We start from the raw sequence: 22,440 nt of genomic DNA, 5'->3' as shown, positions 1-22,440 counted from the left end.
TCCCCTTGCCAGCAAACCTCCATAAAAACAGCAGGAATGGGGAAAGTAAATGGGGGGAGCTAATGCAACGCTCCCCTTCCAATTTGCCCCATATTTATCCTGTGTCGTGGTGCTGGAGTGTTTTCCCTGTGGTGTTGGAGGGATGAGGGTGATGCTGGGGAAGTCGGAGAAACTCGTGTTTTTTCCCTGTGCTCGCTGTTTGTTGTGGTTTAGTTTTAACCCTTTGGGGGCCAGGGAGCAGCAGGAAAAGCTGGGAAGGGTTTGGAAGCCACCAGCGTGAGCGACTGTGCGTTGTCAGATGCACAGACATCTGAACTGCTGTGAGAGGTAGTATTACACCAGTGCTTTGTGCCCAGAAAATGTCTTTACTGCTTTGAAAATGAAAAATGCTGATAAGCAGTCAGTAAAAAGGAGTGGGGGAAAAAAAACCCAAATGGACAACTCCAGAAAAAGATATTGGGTATTTTTTTTGGAAAGGAGCTTCTCTTAATTTGGGGAAGGAGAAGAAGGTGCCAGTTTTTGCTGGAATTTGTATGCTTCTCTGCTTCACACTGGGCAAAGCACATTCCTCCACCCCCTGCATCGTTGCTGGACCCATGCCTCCGTTTTTGGGCTTGGGAGGGCTGAGGGACAGGATTGGGGTGAACCCCAAAATGCTCTCAGGGGCTGAGACTGAGCACGAATGAAAACTTTCCATAAGGGTCTGTGTTTACTGGGAAGACAGAGGTGGTTTATAGGGGATGCTTATGGGAGCAGAGGGTTGATTTACGTGGCAGGGATGTTTCTCAGAGAAGGGGTCACTGCTGGGAGCAAGAGCTGAACCATGTTCATGCTCTTGTGCAGGAGGCATCAGGTCCTGGACCCTTTCAGGTTGATGTCAGGCCTCCCCTTGCCAGCCCTGACATCATGGGTGTTGGGGTGAGGGTGCCTAGAAGCCCAGCCTGGTCATCGCTGAATCACTCCTGGCATGTGAGTCTGATTCAGCTGGGCAAGGAGCAGTGTTTTCCCCCTGCTTGCCATGCTCACCGGGGACTTGGCCTCGTTAGGCAGCTTGTGGGCAGCCAGTGGGCAAAAGCACCTTCTCCCACTGGGCTGGGGGCGAGCAGGGGTGGCTCAGTCCTGGCCCAGTGGCTGAGGGATGCAGTGCCCCAGCTGGAACCTCCCCACAGGCCCTGGGGAAGGTGGTGGTCGCTGCTCCATCTTGTTGCTGGCGAAAAAGCAAATGGAGTGTGGGGTAGTGAAACAACCCTGTGACCAGGCAGAGCCTTATTCAGGTCCAAAAGAGAGCTCAGCTTCCAAATCAGAGCTTGAGTGTTGTTGATGAAAGACTGCCAGAGCCCATTCAGAGAGCTGGCTAAAAAAACCCAGTGTGAGCCATCTTGGAGGGCTTGTCCATGTTACCCCCTGGAGCAAGGGCAAGGCCCCTCCATGCCAGCCCATCCCAACCCTGCACTGGGGGCTGAGCCATCAGGAGTTTTGGGTTATATCACTTCTCAGTGGCTGATGAGACCCCGTGAGGCGAGGACAACAGAAGAGGAACAGGGGACACCCAGCCTGTAGTGCTGCCCAAGGAGGGTGGTGGGGCAGGCCAGCCCTATGGGTGCCCTGAGTGTGGTACCCCACCATTGAGCCTCCTGGTGCACCCTTCAAAGGAATGGCCTTTGCTTCAATTGCTGGTGCTTCTGTCTTCCCACACATCCTCCTTCAGGGCTGGGGTGGCTCCTGCCCTGGTTGGGCTGAAGGGGACAGTAACACACAACCTTTTTGTAAATCCAGGTCAGTAGTGAGGCAGGGGAAAGGCAGGAGCCTCCTGCCCTGAGATGGACGAGGAGGAGCTGGGTTGGCTGATGTCCCTCTGCCCTTTCCCAGCATTGTCAGAAACGTACCTGATTGTGGGTTGCATCCCTGGAGATGTGAACCTGCACACAGATCCCTGTGTGAGATGCCAGCAGCCCGTCTAGCCAGAGAGGCAGCTTGGACCTGGCTGACAAGGCTCCAGTTTGGAGTCATGCTCTGAACTTCCCCCTCTCAATTTCAAGAGAGGGCACCGTGGGCTTTGGGGTATGTCCATGCCATTGCTTTTCCTGTGCAGCTGGGTGGCCTTTGCTGTGTCCCCACCCAGGTGTGACTTATAGAGATGTCCAAGCTTCCCCCAACCCATCCTCACCCCTGTGACGTGGGGCTTTACCCACCGCAAGGCCAGATGCACAGGCGGAACTTTGATCCCGGAGTTCCCGTGGCACAGAACCCCTTCCATCCCTGCCTGCTGAGCAGCCGGCGTGTTTGTCACCGCGGGTCCCCAGCCCTGGCACCGTGGGGGGCTGGCTGCCACATGGGGCTCGCCTGTGCTGCCGTGTGCCGGGGGGACAGCGGGCACGGCGTGCCAGGGGCGGCCGGGCCGGGGACTCACCCCGCTGGCAGCGTGGGCAGCGCCTGCGTGCGCCGGCACCGTGCGTGGGGAAGGACAGACGGAGGAGTTTGCCATCTGGGCCTCCCTACTTCTCAGCTGTTGCTATGGCACTGCGGAGATGCTGCTAGGCAGGCGGTGGTGGCCTGCGTGTGTCACCCCTGGGCTCCCTCGAGGTAGGGAGATGTCCCTGGTATAGAAAGCCTCACTCTTTACCCAGCCTCACCAGGGGAGGATGGGGGCTCTTATGGTAAAATACATTTAATAGGTGGATATTCAGGGTGTATCTGTGCAGCTCGTAGCTGCTTTCAACAAGGTGAGATGAATTGGGAGCAACCCAAGAGGAGGTGGCTCACTGTTGTGGAGCACAGCAGGATTTTTGGGTCTCACTGTCAGGGGCTAGAGGAAGCATCTTGCTCTCCTCCATAGGCAAGAAGAGCATCTTCATTCTTTCCTATCTGTCCCACCGGTCCATGGCAGCATCCGCTCTGTGCCGTGGGCCTGGCCGGGGGTGGGAGAGCCACGTCAGCGCTGGGAGCCGTGGGGGGAGCGGCAGCGCAGCCCCCACTCGCTGCGCGGGAGCTGGGAGCATGTGGAGAGGGGGAGAGCGAGGGGGTGCTCGGAACAGCAGCACCCCTTCACTGCTGCTGCGGGGAGAGCTGAGACAGGGAATGCTCGTGCGTGCCCCTGTCTGGGAAGGAGGCAAGAAAGAAAGGGCAGGCCTCTTCCTGGAAGGGCTGGAGGGAGCAGAAGTTGGTTTGGTGACCCAAACAGCCATGAGAAAGGCTCCTGTGATGCTCAGATTATTGATTGCTCTGCTTCAGACAATAGGCACAAACTTTTGTCCTCTTTGGGAATCAGCCACGTTGTGCCCAGTGTGCCTCTTGTACTACTACTCTCCGGAGATGAAGGGCTCTGCATTCCCAAAGCCTCCCATCTCCTGGTCCCAGAGGCTTTGGCACTCCAGAGACAATCAAAAAGGTCCCTAATTCAATCCATCTTGGATCTGCAGGGCTCTTGCTCATGCAGAGCATCTATCCTGAAGGATGTTAGGATGGGGGAGGCGGGTGCAGCACCAAGCTTTGAGGACAGAAAAGGGTGCAGAGATATTTGGGACAAAGGGTTGGGCTGAGATACATGGTCTTGATGCTATAGAGGTGATTTAAGCCAGGAGCGCTGATCTGTATCCTCCCCCCTTCCTGTGGGCTGGCTGTTGGCTCCTTGCCCTGCTCTTACTGTCTTTCTCTCTGCTGACCAATCCTAGAGAGAGGCACTTTCCGGGCACAGGTGATGTCAGGTATTCCTTCAGGAAGGAGACAGTTTTGGTGCCTGCCAGCACTTCCTAGACTTTTTCTGAGCCAAACATGGGGCCTGAGCTGCTGGCCTGACAGGAGGAGCTGGTGGCCCAGATGGTTTTGGGGTGCATGTGACATGTCCCAGGTCCTCATGTCCTGCAGGTTTTGGGGAGGTCTAAATTGGTTCTGACTGATGGCTTGTCTCCTTATAATTGGAGAGGTGATACAGAGGTGTTTCAGGTCTAGGACAGATGTTTAATGGGAGGAAGAAGAGATTGAGGAGGGAGATGCCTTGTTGTCCTTAGAGTGGTGTTGCCTCTGTCCAAGGGCTTTTGTAGATCTTAGTCAGGGAAAGCTTTCTGGGTCTGCCTTACATTATTAGCTCACCCTTGTGAAGCAAAGCATCTTCACGTGCTTCAGCATGAGGCTGCTCAAGGTCTCCCACAGCCCTGTGATCATCCATGCACCCAGCAGTGCGGGGCCCTCTCAGTGAACCCCCCAAACAGCCCCTGAGATGTCCCATGGGATCACCTTTGGGGAGCCCTGCAGATAGATTGAGCTTGGTGATGCTTCCCAGTGCCACCCTGGCACACTGCCTTGTCCTGCTCAGTGAAGAGCCCCTGTTTGGTGTTGTCCAGGAGTTTATGGATGGATTTGGTGCATCCCATTAGGGGGCTGCTGACAAGTGGGAAATAAACCAAGCTCTAAGCCTGCCAGGCTTCCAAAGTGAGTGTTACTAGTGCTTGTAACTCGGAGTGTTATTTCCAGGCACTGTGGAACAGCAGTAGTTCAGCGTTTCCTGCAGAGGGGGTTTCTACAGGTTGTGTAGGTGCTTTCTGAGCTTTCTGAGCAGGTGTGTTTGACAGCAGCCTGTGGGCTCTGCTCTCCCCCAAACCCTCTTGCTCTCCCCTCTGCACCAAGGGGCGCACAGCGACACTGCCATCCAGGAGGTGCTGTGGGCGAGTTCCCTGCTCAGAGGCTGCGCTTTGTGCCCTGGCAGGAGATCGCAGCACTTTGTGCCCGCATGAGGAGATGCAGACCAGCAGCTCGCTCACCTCACACGGTTCTCCAGCTTCCAGAGAAGCAGGCATGCAGCGCCAGGACTGCACCGGGCTGTCCCCGTCATCCCCCGAAGAGGAGTAGCTCCGGGCTGAGGCTGTCGGCACAGGAGCAAACGAGCAGCCCCGGGGATGTCCCACAAAGCCCGGCCGAGCCCCGCTGCGGCGGCCGGAGCCCGGCTCAGCCGCGGCTCCTCTGCCCGGCGCATCCCGGCTCATCCGCTCCCTGCTCCCGTCTGGAGGTGGCTGTGCCGCTAGAGGGCAAGCGGCAGCGCCAGACAGCCCGGCTCCGGGATGCGGGATGCGGGATGCGGGATGCAGGATGCGGGATGCAGGATGCGGGATGCGGGATGCGGGATGCGGGATGCGGGATGCAGGATGCGGGATGCGGGATGCGGGATGCGGGATGCGGGATGCGGGATGCGGGATGCAGGATGCGGGATGCAGGATGCGGGATGCAGGATGCAGGGTGCAGGATGCGGGATGCAGGATGCAGGATGCGGGATGCGGGATGCGGGATGCAGGATGCGGGATGCAGGATGCGGGATGCAGGATGCAGGGTGCAGGATGCGGGATGCAGGATGCAGGGTGCAGGGTGCAGGATGCGGGATGCAGGATGCGGGATGCAGGATGCGGGATGCAGGATGCAGGATGCAGGGTGCAGGATGCGGGATGCAGGATGCAGGATGCGGGATGCGGGATGCGGGATGCAGGATGCAGGGTGCAGGGTGCAGGATGCGGGATGCAGGATGCGGGATGCGCGGTACCGCAGCTCAGGGCCGCACCGGAGCGGGGTGCGGGAGCGCCGGGGGCCGCGGGGCTCGGGGACCGGCTCACCGCTGTCACACCGAAAGGCCTTTGCTCTGCAGAGGTGCCCGTGCTGCTGGACCCCTCTCGGGCTCTCACCTGCTCCCTGACTTGGCATCCTCATCCCTGTGTGAGCACCCACTGGTGTCGGACGGTCCCTGGACCCGGCTGGGTTGCTGGGTCATGGCTTTATTCTCTGTGCTGCTGTGGGAGAATGTGGCCAGTGCACCCTTCTACCCACAGCTCTTCCACCACTGCTGCAAGACACAGCCCCAGCGTGTCTGGATTGAGGTGATTTGCAGCTTTTTGGACCGTTTTGGCCCAGCCAAAAGCACATGCGGTGAGAAAGTGTTGCTGGGCAAGCAGTGCCTGACTGGGGTCATGGCCTGCCCTCTATGACCAGCTTCTGGCTCTGATCCTACAAGGAAGCCTCCAATAGCTCTGTCTGTTCTACTGATGGGCGAGCTGAGGCAGGAACAGCGGTGGAGCTGGCCTGCAAGAGGCAGAGTGAGGATGGAGATCCTTTAACCCAACTCTGGCCAGGGTTTAGGGAGAGGCCAAGCATAGAGGGAGGGATAAACAAGGCTGTTCTATGGGTCCTGTTGTGTTTTGCAGACATGAGAGAGGTCCATGGAGAAATCCTGGAGGCAGAGACAAGAGGACACAAGCTGAGAGCTGTCTCTGAGTGCCTCCAGAATAGGCAAAATATTATTTGCCCCTTTGATTAAACCTCTGCTGCATGGGCTGGATGGAGGTCAGAGAGCTAAAGAGACCACATGTCCTTCTCCAAGGGAGGAAGGCTGAGAAGAGCCTGGTGTGAGACAGAGCAAGGGTGAGTGAGGGCAGGAATCTGGCCTTGACCCTGTAACATCTTCCATGTTCAGCTCCTGGGATTATCTAATTTTCCCTGGCAGCTGGGCCAAAGAGGGGCTGGATATTTCCCTGCTGGCTATTGCCAAGGGCTGCCAGCATGATGGAAAGGCTGTGACACCCTGTGGTCCTGCAATGAAACAGCAAATGGACCCCCAGCATCATGGCAGAGGCAACATTTGGGTGGGTGTGTGTTGGGGAGTGGGTGATAGATCTTGGGTTAGAGCCATGGTACTGCTCAGGGCCAGGGCTCCACTTCAGTAGAAGAAAGGGGGACTAAAATCTCTCTGGAGTATCCTTGGAACACTGCACTGGAATCAATGCCCAGCTCACAGGGCTACTCCACCAACCCTGCTGTGCTGTGTGCTTGGGTATCCCCATCCCCCATGTACTACCCAGTTTCCAGATCCCAGGGAACTGGGGGGCCTTCCCTGTTCCCCTCTGTGTGAGGCCTGGCTTGCCTGGAAGGGTGGCACCAGGAAAATATGTGCTGTATTTTTAGCTTGTTTTCATGTGCTGTAGCAGTTGAGGAGCTGAAGGAGAAGCCAGAGCCATGTGTACAGCCAGCTTTCCTCCAGCTGCCACCCACTGTTTTGGTATGGTGGATAATGGAGCTGTGTCCTTCCTGTACCTGCGTGTGACATCACCCCCAGCTCTGCTCTGCCGAAGTAAAAACTGCCTTTTTAATTAAAAACAAAATTCCCAGCAGCAGAGCAGGGAGGTCAGGAAGGATTCCCAAGTGAGTTTGATAGCACATGTGCAACTCGGGGTGTTTATTCTTGACTACAGTGCTTGTGGCAGTGACAACTAAATGGTCTTGGGATGCCAGGGAAGGCTGCAGGGAGGGGCTGAGCCCAAGTGCTACCCACAAGCAACCTCTTGCCTGCAGCTCTCCTGCAGCTGTGTGCTGGGCTCAGTTGTGCTGGGAGGGGCACGGGGCACTGGTGCCTTTGCTGGCAGCTATGAACAGTCCCTGGGGGACTGAGAAGTGGGTAGGAGCAGATGTGAGCATGGTGAGGTCCCCATCCTTCTGGGTTGTGCAAGGCTGTCCCTTAACTAGTTCTCACCAGGAGGTTCCCACTAGGAAACGTTAATGTGGAAATGCTCAAACAGATGCTGGGAATCTGAGTGCTGCTGAGGACCCTGCATGCTCAGGGTTTTGCCAGGATAAATTAAGAATATGAATGCTCAGCTGAGCTGCAAAAATGCCAGGCTCCAACTCCTGACCCTGCCAGGACATGAAGCCACATGGGGGAGACCTCGGGTGCCTGCAGCTGCTGACTTTTCTTCTGCTCCTGGAGCAGTTCTGACCTCATCCCCCATCCCATACTCTCCATGGAAATGCTGTGCAGTGACCTGGGCTGGGAACAAGGAGTCCTGGCTCTCCAGTTGGTGATCCAGCTGTGCAAATGCTCCCTTGGGCTGCCTGCCCTCCTCCTGCCTGCTCCTAACCCAGGCAGGCAAGGTCAGCTTGGGCATCCCTTGTGTCCCTCCCAGCACAGATGGGATTGCCTGTGGGGAGCTCTGTGACTTGTATGTCTGGCAAAATATCTCTTGTCCCCAAAACTCTTTCCTCCAGTACAGGGATGGGTGTTCCTGGGGCAGTGAGGTGGATCCTGGCTTTGTCTGTCTCATGCCTTGTCTGTGCTCACCCAGCCAAAATATAATCCCAGGAAAAGTAAAGTGAAAGCCCCTGAGTCACTTGTGAGCAGCCTGTGGAGCAAGCAAAGTTCAGTGGGACACAGGCTCAAGGATGCTGTATGTTCCCAGCTCCCTGGCCTGCTGAGAGCATCCCTTCCTCCTGGGGTTCTCTTTCTGCCTGTTCAGAGAAGCTGAATCTTACTGGGGTCTATTTCCTCTTTTGAGCCTCACATGGGCTCTGGACACATCGGTGCTTCCAGCCTCACAGTCTGCCCCACACTCTGCAGGGGAGTAGCACAGAGCTGAATCAGCATCAGAGCAGCTCCCTTGGGAAGTGTTGTGTCCCTCATTTCAGGTCGGGGGTGATGCTGAAGGGTTTCCTTGGGAGCATCAAAGCAAACCCTGAGCCTGAGGAATGCGGGCAGGGCATCCCTGGCGCAGGGATGATGGCTGGGCAGGGAGGGGTAACAAGGAGCTCTGCAGGACTGGCACTGTGGGGGTTAATGGCAAGGTGCAGGATAGAGCTGGAGCGGATTTAGGAGAGGCAGAGCCTAAGCAAGCTGAAGAGCTATCAGGTGGAAGAGCTGAGCTGTGGGTGCTGACATGTCGGGGTTGTGTGTGAGGGAGGCAGCGCCCTTGCAAGATGCTGCATGATGGCTTTGAGGAGAGGAGCTGGAGCAGGGATGCTCTCAGGTAAGGTTGCCTGTCCTGGCTCTGGGTGGCTGGAGGGATGTGAGTGTGTGTAGCTGGTCACTGGAGCAGCCCTGGCTGCTGGTGTGGTGCTGGGCTGTGGTGATGTGTGTTGGTGACCCCCAGCGCTCTGGGCTCATCCTCTGGCCCTTGGGAGCACGAGCCCTTGGCTCCTTGCTTTTAGCTGAGATCCCATCCTAGGGCTAAAAGGAACTGCTGTGGGCACCCCTGCCTGGAAATGCTCCTCTCTGTGCCTTGTTCTGCCTGTGCTCTCCTCCAGGACTGGATGGCTGAGGTGGCTGATGCTCCCAGCCTGGCGTTGCCAATAAGCCCTTCCTTCCAAGAGGGATGGTGGTGGGATCTTCACGCTTTGCCCCAGGCTTGTCCCCAGACCCAGGCAGACTGCCCAGCACCCAGCATGCTCTGACCCCAAGGGAAAGATCCCTGCCTTCCAAAGGGCATGGGCAGCACAGATTTATTTATTTGGAGACCTAATTAGCATCTTTAAATATTCAGTAGTAAACAAACTGTGTCTAGTGGGATCAACTTTTACAAACAGGGATTTTAATTTTTTTTCTCCTCTCTGGGACATGCACTTGGTTTTTAAGTGTTTGGGGAGGAGCAGCTGTGTGTGGGCTCTGCTTGATGGGTGAGGGATGGACCCACAGCGCTGCTGGTGAAGAAGGGGGAGAAGACAGGGATGAAGGGGCAGGATGTCTTGGGGAAAATGGGGCAGAGAAGCAGGGGTGTGTGCCTGGAAAATTGGTTTTGGGGAATTGCAGAGCCAAGTGCTGGGTTTTGGCATTTCCTGCAGGATGTGTCATTCCCTCCTGCCCAGGCAGGTGGAAGGGGACAGGCAGGAGATGGAGGCTCCTGCCTCGGCACAGCTAATTGCAATCAAAAGGTGGTGGTCCCTGCAAAGGGAGGTGGTTTGCAACTGATCTGCATCCTATTATCTCTGCAAATGGAGGCCTGCCTGGTAGCAGATTACACTGGGGGTTATTTATGGGCAAAGCACTGTACAGTTTTAATTTTTCCTTTTTGCTTATTCAGGCTTTAGCTCCAGAGGAAAATAGCCTGGGGTGGCTTTGAAATGGATTCTCTCTGCCCCATTAACTTATTCAGTGAGTTTAATGGGCCTTTTTTTCTCTGAGCCTTGAAGCCATCATTAAAAGGCAGAGATTTATAAAAGCAAAGATACTCCTGAGCTTTAGTCAAACTTTGGGGGAGCGGGAGGGGGGCAATGGTGTTGCTGTTCTCTGTGGTTCTGGTGATGATGTGGGTTGGGTGTTGCTATTGTGCCTCTCTGGAAGTTTAACACGGATAAAGGGACCAGCTTGTTTGAGATGCTGCCCATGTATCTCTGCTGAGGACCTGTGGGATCAGCTGGGCTGTGAGAGTGTCCTGTAAATGATGGGATGTTATTCAGGCTCCTACACTTTGGGATATTGCCCGGTGTGACCTGTCTGAGCTGCAAAGCTGCATCTCTCCAGGCTGAGAGAGAGGAACTTCTCTTGCTTTGTGTAGGCTGCTCACAACTTTATTTTCACCTCTTTTATGCCATGCTGGGGCTGGGCAGTGCTCAATGCTTTCATGTGTGTCTATGGTCAGTGCTTGGAGCTGTTCCCCTCCATCCCTCTCTCTCCTAGTGGCAAGAGTCTAATTGCACCCCTGCTCATCCTGCTGAGCAGCCCAGCGCTGCAGGAGGTTGGGGTTTGCAATCCTGCAGGGATTGCACCTGCTTAGCATGTGTCTTCCTGTATTTGTTACAAAATAGAGGAGTGTCTGGAGAATGAGACTGAGATGAAACATCTGAGCAAATTCTCCCCTTTTTTTGCCTCTTCTGGGATCAACCTCTCCACTTCTTGTTTTGCAAGCCCCTTTTTGGGGAGTAAACGTAGGAGCATGCAAGGTGTGGTTTGGCATGTCACCTGGGGGCACCCTCCTGCTGGCATGGCTGGAGCTCTTGTCCCCAGGCCATGATGTGCTGCAAATGTCACTTGTGGAAGGGCAGCCTGTGCCTTGTACCACTGGCAGGAAGCAGTGGCAGGGGAGAGCTGGGGGCAGCAGGATGTGTGTCCTGGCTCACTCCTGGACATGAAGTTGAGCTCTCACCTCCTGGGCTGGCAGAGACCAGCCATGGTGTGCTCCAGGGGGGTGATGACACAACAGGGTGGAGCTGCTGTGCTGGGACAACTTTTCCTATCTATTTCTTTCCTTTTCTTGCTTCACGTGAGGTGTGAGCAGGCCAGGTGTAACCTTTGTGTCTCTGTGCCCAGCCAGGGCTGGGAGATGTGTGGTAGCTGGAGATCCAAACATGCTGCCACCCCTCAGGTTTTTCACTGTGTACTTGGAGAGTGTGTCCCTCACCAGCCCTGCTGCAATTCAGGGCTGGGGGCAAGATGCTGTGGGACAGGGAAAGAACCTGCTTGCCCAAAGTGATCACACGTGTGGGGCTGACCCCAACCCCTGGCTGCCAGAAGCAGCTGGAAAACGGGACTGGAGAGTGGGTGACTCGTGTGTGTCTGTGTTGGTGGCCCTGGGGCTGGCTCAGTGTCCCCAGCACAGGGAGGAGGGACAGCAGACTGTGACTCTGCCCACCTGTCCCCAGCCTGGCAGCCCTGGCCCAGAGGCAGAAGGAGCCTTGGCAAGGGGAGAAACAGGGGGGGACTGTGGGGCTTGCCAGGGGGAAGGAAGGGCCCCCAGCTCCAGGAGGAGATGGCTGAGGGTTTGTTTGTAGCCTCCCTGGAGGCACTGACCACCAAGGCTGCCCTCGGGACACTGCCCTGGGCCAGTGGTGGGATAAGGACACACTGGAATGACCCAGAGGTGGTTGTGGCCAAGCAGAAAGCAGCTGCAGAATGCAGCCATGCTGGGATAGGCCTGTCTGTGACCTCCAGAACAAGAGGGAGGCTCTTTGGAGATCCATCAGCTCCCACATCCCTCCCCAGGTCACAGCGGTCAGGGGAAGGAGGCGCTCATTTCCTAATAAAGACCCATAAAATGCAGTTCTCCCCTGCCCCTGTAAATCTTTGTCTCTCCTGAGCTACCTGCTGTGTAAATTGCTGCTGACCCTGTAAATCACCCCCTGCTTTGCTCTGCCTCCCCTGAATCCAGACCTTCCTTGTAAATCCTCTGTCCCCGTTCATTTTCCACTGCCGACCCCCTTGCTCTGCCTGTGCAGTAAATCCCGAGCCCTGGTGAGGCTGGGGGAATGGATGGGGAGATGGAGGGCAGCTGTCCCAGGATGGGTTAACCCTCCCACCAGCTCCTTCAGGACTCACTTGCCAGTGGGAGCTGGTGGAGGACATTTTTCCTGGCTGCCTGTGGGGAAGGTCATCCTTGTGCTGTAAACAGGGCTGGGCTGTCATCCTCAGCTGGGCTGCAGCCAGCTGGCTGGAAACTGGAGGGTGTTGGTATCCCAGCCCTCAGCAGGGCTCCTAGGGATGGCTGGTCCCCCAGGACACGTTTCTGAGATGTAAAAATAGCTGGAGTAAAGTGAAAATCTCCTTTTATCCCTTGAGTGCTTGGGGTCATGCCATAGCTTAGCTTCACTGTGCCCCTATGTAAGCTTCCTTCAGAGGGCATTGAAGGAGCTGTGGGCAGCAGAGGTTCCTTGTGTAATGGAGAATTGTCACCCGGGCTTCTGCTGGATGCTGATGCTATGTTCCTGAGTCTTGAGTCGCTGGGATGACCATGCTGTGTTTTTTTCCCCCAAAACAGCACGTAGGAGCTGAGGCAAAGGGTCTGTAAGCGAGCTGACCCCATGGAGGTGTGGGAAAGCCAAACCTCAGCTCAGTGCCATGACCTGGGTGTGCTGGGATGTGCCAGGGGAAGTGTCAGTGTCTGTGGGAAAGGCTGTGTCTGGAGCTCACAGCTTGTCCTCGATGCAGCTGGAGGTGCTGCTGCTTTGCTGTGTGCTGGGCTGTCCCGAGGGTGTCGGGCAGCTGGCACACAGGCAGGTTTACTGGGGTACAGGTTACTGGGTATTTCTAAACCCTGGTGAGCAGAAAGCAGTGACACTCCAACACAGATGCCTTTTTCCTCCTAATGAGCAGGAGTGAGTGATGCCCTGAAATGCAGGAGCAGCTCCCACAGAGGCCAAGGGAGCACAGAGCAGTGGATGCACAGGCAGAGTGGGGATGGGGTCACCCATGGGAGTGTTTTGGGATGCTGCTGTCTGAACAGCTGCTGTGTGAACACAGGACTCAGAGGGTCCTGCTTGGCTCACTGGGGAGGAAAATGCTGCAAGAGATCTGAGTCTTTGTGATGTGGCTTTGAGTACCTCAGTCCTCAAGGTATGAGGGGGAAACTGGGATACAAGCCTAGAGCAGGGGAGTGCAGCCTTTCCTGACCTTTCTCTGCAAGTCCCAGGCCTGAAGGGGCTCCTCAACTGCCTGAGTGTTCAGGGTTTGGTTTACAGAAGTGCTGGCCTGACCCAGCATGGACTGTGTGTGTCACATGGAAAGGCACCGACCTGTGTCATTGTGGTCCAACTCTCCCTGATCATCCTGAGTGTGGCTGCCAGAAAATCTGCAATAAAAACGTGGAGATGCTCAGGATGGCTGATTCAGGCATTAATATTAACTCCTGGTGATGCTCTGCAATAGACCTGGGGTTGACCCAGCTGGGTGTTTCCTTCAGACCTTTCTCCTGCTGCCAAACATTTTTTAAAATTTGTTTTTCTCCAGTATCTTGTGCCTGAGCTGTGTATTAGCACTGGCCTTATGATGCTGCTGTGCTCTGCCTTCGGGAGGAGGATGGAGGAGATGATGTGTTTGTTGGGAGCACAGGGATGCTAAACAGCAGTGGGAAAGGCAGGGGGCAGCGGAGGAGAGCAGAGGCAGATTTTCAAAATCCATATAAATAGCAAAAATAAATTTCCAGCAAACGCTTCCAGTCCTGCAGTATTAAGAAAGTGAAGCACTAGAGGATAAGGAAAGCATGAGCAATAACAGCAGGGATTTAGAAAGAATAAATCTTGCCAGACAAACCTGATTGCTTTTTCTTTTTGATGGAATCACAAAATTAGTGGCTGAGCAGAACGTGGAAATCCTAATATATTTGGATTTAGCAAAGCATTTGATATAGTGTCTCACCAAATCTTACTCTCAAAATTAGTTCAGTTTGCCTTGGATACCACACTGCCAAATGGACTGAGAACTGGCTTAGTGCCCTAAACTGATAGTGATGGGCTGTGTCTGGGGAGAGGGGGAGCTGTGGGAGCAGAGCTACAACCTGGCTATTCTCACTGAAAAAAATGCAAAGCAAAACAACAGAAAGCCCCATAATAATAATAAAAACCCCCCATAAAAATCCAGGAATGTGGTCTGAGTTTGAGGCACCTTATTATGGGAATATTGACAAATTGGAGAGAGTTCAGAAGCAAGCAGAGCAGGGGAAAAAGACATCAGAGGGGTCGGATTACCGGCGGAGGGAGGCTGGGGCTGAGAAATCCTGGGGCTGGAGGCATTTCAGGGAGGAGCAGGTGGAGGCCAGTGGGGCTGGGATGGACATTTGGGACCTGGCAGGGAGCAGCACCTCAGCGCCTTCGCCCCCGCTCCCATTTCACGGCCCTTTCCAGATATTATGGGATAAGCAGGGAGAATATTCACCGTGACTGTCAGAAAGAACATCCCCGACCGGGGGAGCTGGGCACGTTTCCTCAGGGAACATCCTGAGTCTCAGAACAAGCAGGAGGAGATGGCCTGGGGTGATTTGTGTCTGTCGATGGGGATTTTTTTCCTGGACCGTGGACTTGGATGGGAAGCTGAGAGCTGATTGTAGCTGCTTTGAGGTGCTGCCTCCTGAGATATTTATCTGCACCTCACAGACATTTATTTATCATCCCAGAAGGGGCTTGGAAACTGCTGGTGGCAGCTGGAATGCAGATGTGTCCCCAAGGGAAGATGGCCATGTCCCTTCATGTTTAAACTTCTGGAAAGCTGATGACCCTCTGGTGACTTTGCAGAGGAAGGACAGGAGAGCTTGATGCTGCTCACAGGATTTTGTGTGAGGAGTTGTCTGGAGGACAAACTGGGAAGGATGAGGTCTTCCAGGAGGTTCATCCATGAAGCTGCCTGACCAGAATGCTGAGCTCTAGGAGTCCTTCAACACTCAGCTGGGGCCTGGGAAGCATGCTGAGTGTTTGGAGGCTCTTGGTATAACTGCAGGGTTCCCACAAGGTGAGGGAACCTGTGGCTGGCAGTGATGGCTGGTTTTGGTCATCTGGATGCCACCAGGGCTGTTGCCCCCCACTGCCAGTGGGATGGCTTGGTTGAGCCAGGCTTCTCTGCTTGCCTTTTAAAGCAAATGTGTGCCTTTTGATACAACTGCAAAGAAACCTTTGGTATGGAAAACGTAGCTTGCTGGAGGGAATGGTGCTCTGCAGAGGGAACAGCCACCCTTGTGAGCCAGTGTGGTGGGGCAGGAGTTAGCTGGGATGGACCAGAGCTGGGGAGAAAGCCATGGAACAAAGCTTCCATGACAGGCTCCTAGAAGATGGGGTGGCCTTGTGTTGGTGTCCTGGTCTCCTTGTAAGACCACAGGGTTTTTTCAGCCCTGCATGGTCCTTCAAGTGTTCCCCTGCTTTGCATTTCTCCCTGCCCAGAGCTGAGCCTGCTGGGATGGGGCTGAACCAGGCAAAGTTTGGGAGGTATTTTTAGCTGTTCTAATTGTGGCAAATAAATGCCATTCTTACTTGTTGGGATTGAGCTATGGCTAAATCACAACTAGTTCTAATGATGATAATTACCGGATTTCAATATTTATAGAAACGGGTGCTTCCTTCATATTGGCAGATGCTGCTCTGCTCTCACCTTCACAGATCGAAACCTTGGCTCATTAGCACTGCACCTATTTACTTACTTGCACATCTTTTAACCCACAGAAGACAACACATGAGAGATCTGGAAAGATGTGGGCCCAGTGCAGACACTGTAGTCCTTGGCTAGAAGCTGTGGGATGAATAGGAAATCACCTACAGAGGACCTCTGGGTTGGATTCTTGCTTTTTGGGAACTCATGAGAGATGTCCTCAGGGCTGCAAGCTTGCCTGGTTCTGCCAGGGCTTAGCCCCCAAGGGGTGGCTGTGGCTGTGCATATTTTTGCCTGTGTTAGAGCTGTGGATGCTGCTCGGATTCCTGTGTGCACCGGCACACGTACGCGCTGTAACTGGGACAGAGCTGAGAGGTGAGGCTACACAAACAGCTCCACTCCTGTGATGCTGGACTTGGAGGAGCTCATGGAAAAGGCTCTGGGAGGCTCCTGCCTGCAGCAGCAGCAGCTTCTGGATGTCTTGATTTGGCAACATCGTTCTCCAGTCTGGTACTGCAGGAGGGTGGGCACCTTTAGGAGCATATAGGGTGCAGAGCCATGTATTGGGGCGGCCATGTGCCATCCCCTAAGCTTGGGATGAAGGTGCAGCCCCCCCTGGACTCTCAAACCAGCTCTGTTGGGTGTTTGCAGCCTGTGGATCCTTACTGGTATCTAGCCCCACGCACCCATCAGGTCTGAGACTCCCTCCTTGAGCAAGGTGTAGAAAAGATTCACTTATTCAATTTGCTATCTCTCCAGTGCCACATAAGCTGTATTGATAAATTAATCTTATATTGTTGTGACTAAACAGCCCTGCAATTTTTTACACTGTGCAGTCTAATCTGTCTTGACAGCTGTATCATTAGTTTATATTTGTTGTAATCTTATTCACTGTGCTGGCTGTGGGGATTTTTTATTTGAGGTGTTGTGCTGCTATGCAGGCAATGGGCACAGCTCTCTGCTGGGCATCTCGGGGTGCTGTGGGGTGTGCCCAGGCAGCCACCTGGGTGCCCTCCCCAGGAGTCAGCCCCAAATTCTGCTCTGCTGCCTAATAGCAGAATCTTCCTGGTAGCAGCATCCACAGGCCTGACTGGGCCTCACCAAAGCATCTGTGCTGCTGAGGTTTTGATGGGAGCCTCCAAGCTGGGGTAAAGAAAATGTGGATGTTGGAGGAACTGCATCTTAAGGCATCCTGAAAGTTCTGCTGTGGGATGGGAGATAAGTTGTTTGCTTGGTATGTGTTTGTTTTCTGTGATATGGGATGGTCCCTGTGCACTGCTGAGGTTATCTCTGGGTCACAGGGGATAAAGGGACTGTGGGAGCTGGGGCTGCACTGTCTGTCACCCAGAGCTTTGCAGGTGTTGCAGAAGGGCTGGTGATATGTTCTGGCATAGTGCTGTGACTCGGAGGTGACAGTGGCACAGAGTCACGGGTGGCTGCCTGCTCCCCTGGCTTCTGTCTGTTTTTGCTGTCCTTGGCCCAAGTGGGGCTGATTCAGGTCTCTGTTGATTTTGTAGAGTGCCTTTGCTTTGCAGGCAGCTTTGTGTGCATGTTCTTTCAATAACATCTCCCCAAAACTGTGGAGCAAAGTGTTTTGGGTTGGTGCAATGAGAGTCCTGCCAGCAGAGAGCAAGATACGGCACACCCTGGGCATGGGACAGGGGGTGGGAGGCATTTTGGCTGCTGCTTTCTGCTTTGTCTTGAACTTGCTGAATTTGGGAGAGAAAGAACAATTACTGGAGCGTAGGCTTCTATTATTTGCAGCATCTCTGACCAGTCATGGACGGTTCAATAACAGCTCAAGCCCAAAAGTCTCTCTTGAGTGCATTCATTTGGGAGAGCATTTGGGATCTGGCGAGATGTTCCCAAAGTAAATGTGTAGATGTGTACCTTGCAGCCTGGTGGTGCAAATTGCTCTTTAGTCCTTTGAACAGGGTCATGCACCTGTAATGCAGGATCCAGCAGTGCTCTGTGCTGTGCTCAGGTCCACCCTGGAACCAGTAATGTGTGCCTCTAATGGATGTGCCAGCTCCTGGTGCTGTGCTGGTGCTGCCTGTGTGATTCCCCCTTTCCAGGCAGGCCTGGGAGCAGAGGGTGGGATGTGCTGTGTGACAGCTCCAGCTGTGTTGTGGAGGGCTGGTGGGGCAGGATGGTAAAACTTGGTGGGATCTGCATGGTGGCATCATCACCTTTGAGGGTAGGAAAATCCCTGCTCCAGGAGACAAATGCTTGGGGAAACATCAGTGACCTGCTCATTGCCAAGCTTGCAGTGATGATGTGAAAGAGGTTCCACATGTGCTCATCCCCCAGGAGTGCTGGTGGAGTCTGGTGGTCTGACAGCCCACCGTGAAGCTTGGAAGCTCCTTGCTGTAGCATGGGCTTGCATCAGAGTGAAACTGCCATTAGTGATGAGATCTCTGGTTGGGAATGGCTGGGGACATCCCTGGTAGTGGCTGAAACCTTGGTTTGCATTCTGCAGCTAGGAGAGCCTCCTGCTGTCATTTGTCACAGGCTGAAGCTGGTGACAAGGTGACAGATGCCAGCAGGTTGAATACAGCTACTCAGCATGGCCAGAGGCAGGAGGTGTCCACACCGTTGGTTGAGGCATCACATCCTCCCTCTCTCCCAGCTGGGTGGGGTGATGGAGATGGGGGTTCCTGGCACTTACCCTAAATCTGTGGTTGGTGACAGCTGCAGTGCCTCTGCCAGCACGGCAGTGACACCTCGCTGTGCACGGGGTGCTGCTGCCCACTGCCACGGAGAAGATGCATTTCCCACTCAGCTGGTCTCTGGTGCCTGGGGACCTTGCTCCAAGCTCTAGTGGTAAAGGATAATCCATCGTCTGCAAGGGCTCTGCCAGCGTTTTCAGCAAGGAATTGACTTGTCAATTGTCCCTCTTGAGGTGTCAAACCTGAGCGTTGTGCAGCCGGGGCTCTCGGGTGGGAAGGGGTGGCTCGGCGTGTGAGGTGGGTGAGCACGGAGCATCTGCCCAGCATGCTGCTCTCTTTGCCACATGGAAAAGATTCTGTTCTGCCTCCCAGCCCTCTTCACAGCGCTTGATGGTTGCTGTTCACACCCTGCTTGCTGATTAGCTTCATGTCAGCGCTGGCAGTGCAGAGCGGGCAGGAGAAGCCTCCCTGGAGGCTCCATCGGTGGCAGGGCCAGTGATAAAGCTCAGCTCTGCTCCTGCTACCCTTGTCTGTGGCCACCTCCTGCTCCAGGTCAGGGTGCTGCTGGGGCAAATTGAAGCTTTTTGCTGTTTATAACCTTCTCATCCCTTAGCCAGTGTGAGAGTGTCTCAATTATCCTTTTAACCTGTTAATCCCTGGGTGAATGGCAACTCCCAGATGGGTCTCACCCATCCATCAGTGCCAAGCATTGCTTTAAGCTCAAGGTATTCCCTGTGCAACTTGGAGTGACCTCCAGTGCTGCCAGATCTTAGGAACTGGTGTCAACTGGGAGCCACAGGGAGCTTTGGGCCAGTACTGCTATGCTCCACCCATACTGATGAGACTATTTCCATAGCAACTACAGGATTTTTCAGAGGGGAGTTAGGGGAAAGATGTGAAAAACCAAAACCAACCCAGCTTAAAACCATTATGGACAGAATCTGTTGGTCAGTGTTTGGGGGTGGGTGGGGCTGAATAGCCTGTCACCCAGAAGTTCTCTGTCTCTGTGTTTTTGTGTGGGACCTCATGGGACAGGCAGCCCAAAACGTGGAAATGGGAGCTGGTGCTTTCGTTGCACAGCTGGGGAAGGTCGAGATGCCCTCATGGGGCAGCTCTGCCCGGGCTTTGGGGCTGGGATGGGGCAGGAGTGTGCCTGGATGCTGTGTGGAGGCAGCATGTGCTGCTGCTCTCAGGGGAACCATGGAGGATGTTGCAGCTGCTGATGCACAGCATCATTTCCCAAGCTGGTGGCATCACTGTGCTCACTGTCAGCAAGGTGATTTCAGTGGTGCTGGGGGCTGTGCCAGCTCAGGTGGGACTCAGGAATGTCTTACACATGTTCCTGCCCTCCTGTAGGGTACAGAGTCCTGGGGAGCAGGAGCTCCCAGAGCTGCAGCTTCTGGCCTTGTAGCATTCCAAAGCTGCTTTGGCTCTAGGCCCTGCCCTCCCCTCTGTCCTCATCCTGCTTCCTTCACTTCTGTCTCCTGCCCTCACCAAGAGCCAGCAAAACATCTGGAAGGGCTGTAAATGACGGTTTTGGGGCAGAAAACTTTGGTAATGTAGTGGCAGGTGCAAGCCTGGCACGGGGACATTGTGTCCCATCCCAGGGGCTGAATCTGAGCCTTGGCATCGTGGCAGGAGAGATCAGAGCATGGCTTGACCCAGTGCTGTTGGACATATTTGTGGTTTTGGTGCTGGTTTTGGGACTTTGGGCAGGTCTGTCTTCCTGGCAAACTTGAAGGTGTCTGAGGGGCTGGTGGGCTGTGGGGAGGCTGCGAGTGAGGTCAGTGTGGGGTGATACCGAAGTGTAGGTCAGTGACACCTGGTCCCAGCTCTCCAGCTGCAAAGGGGGGAGCACAAAGGCAGTCCTTCTCCATCCCATTGCAGTCCCCACAGTGGGATTGAATCCTGGCTGCAGGAGGGCTGTCCCTGCCAGCTGCTGTCCCCAGTAAGCCCAGCCTGGCACACGGTGTGGGTTCTGGAGCCCAGCAGCTGCTGGCTGTGCGCGAGCCAGCCCCGCTCCCCAGAGGGCTGCCTGCTCTGGGGGCAGACAATGTCTGTATTCTTTGTGCAGAGTGAGTTTTCCTTTGTGCAGAGTGAGTTTTCCTTTGCTGATAACCCTCTGGGCTCGGGTAGTTTGCTTTGAGGATGGGCTGGTGCTGGGACCCTTTGGGCCCTCCAGCTGCCCAGGAGCAGAAACAAAGTTTGAAGGATTCTTTACAAAAACAAACAAAAAATAAAAGAACAATATCTCCTTGAAGGAACTTTGATGATCTGCTTTCTGGCTTCAAGATTCTTCCATGACCCTCAATGGCACCAAAAAGACATGTGTCTTGTTAAACACATCTTCAGAGCAAGTGGTGAAAGGGCAAGCAATGTCAGGAGGTGCATTGTAACTTCCTTGTTCCCTGCCTCTCCTCAATTAATACTGAGCAGGACCTTTGGATCCTCAAACACCCCTGAGAGATTTTATACCTGTCAGTTTAATGCCAGCCTCCTGGAAATCCTTCAGCAGCAGGAGGCTCATTTTCAGGAGCACAAAGCTATCATATTTTTGCTCGTCTCATGGATGTTATTACGTGTCACTGCTGTGGCCTTAAACCTTTGTGCCAAGCCCCAGTGATGAACAACATCTTCAAATGGTGCAAGGAGACCCTGCTAGTGCAGGGTGGGGGTGTCAGGGTGGGTTAAGGTTTGCCACATGTTGACCACACTGCAGTAACCCAGGTTGTGTCCTCCTGCCGTGCTCCTGGTGTGAAACAAACCTTATCTGATTAGCAGCCAGTGCAGCCCAACAGCAGCTCTGTGTCTGGACAGTGTGAGCTCAAGGCTTTCACCCCACGTTTGGCCTGGTCAAGGAGGTGCCCATGGTGAGCAAAGGGCTAGGGCTTGGCTGAGGGAGGCTGGTCTTGGTGTGCTGAGAAGCTGCAAGTCAAGGTGCCAGGCAAGCAGAGGCTTCTCCATAGTCCAGCTATGCCTTTATCTAGAGGAATGGCAGATGGAGTGCTGAGAGGAGATAGAAACCATCCCAGGATTTGCTGTCTGTGCAGCTGGATCAGCTCTAACACAACAGCCTGGTTAGCAGTGTCTCTGGCCATCAGAGGGTCTTCTATAAGATTTTTGCAAGGTGCTTTTTCACATTTCTAAGAACAAAGAATGCTGGGAGAGGAGCTGTTAAAATATCTGTTGCCTCCCTGCTCTCCTTTCTTCCCCTCCCTGCATGTGTCATGTTTATAGGCATGCTGGTTTGCTTTTGGTTTTCAGAGCCAGCTGACTTCCCACAAAATACCTGTTATCCTGAGAAGCCTTGAGCTCTGACTCACCACGTCTTAATGAGTACATCCCTCTGCTCCTGAGCGATGCTTCTGTTCCTACACCTCTGCAATAAGGGCCAAGTCTGTGTGTGCGTGTGTCCCTTGCAGGAAAAGCTTATTGGAGGGAAGGGAGAAGGTTATTTTCATGTTTTTTTTCTGGGGAAAAGGGGACTGAGGCCTTCTCCTGGGTGATAGAGGAGCCCCTCCATTGCTGCTGGGGAGGGTGGGCAGAGCTGGCTGTGATTTATTTGAAGTGCAGATACAAGCCTCGGGAGGTCACAGCAGTTGGCTCAAAAATAAACTGTATGGAGAATTTATCTGGCTCTTTGGCTTTATGGGGAGCAGCTGGAAGCTGAGCAGGAAGATCTGTGATGCTGTGGAGGTAATGAGAGCCTTGGAAAGTCTCCTTTCAGGTTGGAGTGACCCTCCCCATGGCTGGCCTGGGCAGAGGCTGGGAGCCTGGCCTGTGGCCAGCCCAGCTGGGCATTGCTGCCTGCTTGTTTGAGCTTCATAAACATCTGAGGAGCCAAAATGCTGGAGGAGTTCAGGCTCCTTGGGAGATGTTTGGGAAAGAAAATACAATCCAGCAGCCTCACAGGAGCAGAATCCAAGTCCAGAAAGATTGTCTCTCCCCTCCTCTTTCTTGGCCAGTGGCTTTCCCTGTGTTTGGGGTGTGTGGGAATGCTGGAAATGGGATGAGCTGCACTCTGTGGAGCTGTGGGGGAGCAGAGGAGGTCAAAGCAGGATGAGGGACTGTGGGAGGGCCCTGGATTTGGCTGCTGGATGGTCATAACCGTGCAGAGGCTGAGGCACCCTTCGGCACCCATGGCTGGAGCTCCAGGCTCCGGCTTCTGTGCTGCTTTCAGGATCCAGG

At 54.4% G+C, this 22,440-nt stretch overlaps 1 protein-coding gene across 6 annotated transcripts in view; it reads left to right on the top strand.

Annotated features, from left to right (window-relative positions):
• The window catches only part of NTRK3 (neurotrophic receptor tyrosine kinase 3), a 204,160-nt gene that overhangs the window by 1,869 nt on the left and 179,851 nt on the right, over positions 1-22,440 (top strand). Inside the window, exon 1 of one of the 6 annotated variants that reach the window (XM_088063101.1) lies at positions 6,355-6,399. The exons of 3 other annotated variants lie outside the window; for them this stretch is intronic. The gene's annotated coding sequence lies outside the window, so the exon portion shown is untranslated. Of the gene's footprint in view, positions 1-6,354; positions 6,400-9,775; positions 9,893-10,242; positions 10,292-22,440 lie in introns of those variants that run through there. 2 more of the 6 variants (XM_088063099.1, XM_088063100.1) reach the window with 2 other exon arrangements.

The sequence above is a fragment of the Pseudopodoces humilis genome, chromosome 16 (assembly GCF_049639895.1).
Source record: "Pseudopodoces humilis isolate 2021_Gansu_Grassland_sample_001 chromosome 16, ASM4963989v1, whole genome shotgun sequence".
NCBI classification, from domain to species: Eukaryota; Metazoa; Chordata; class Aves; order Passeriformes; family Paridae; genus Pseudopodoces; species Pseudopodoces humilis.
This window is presented reverse-complemented; position numbering and strand designations above follow the sequence as displayed.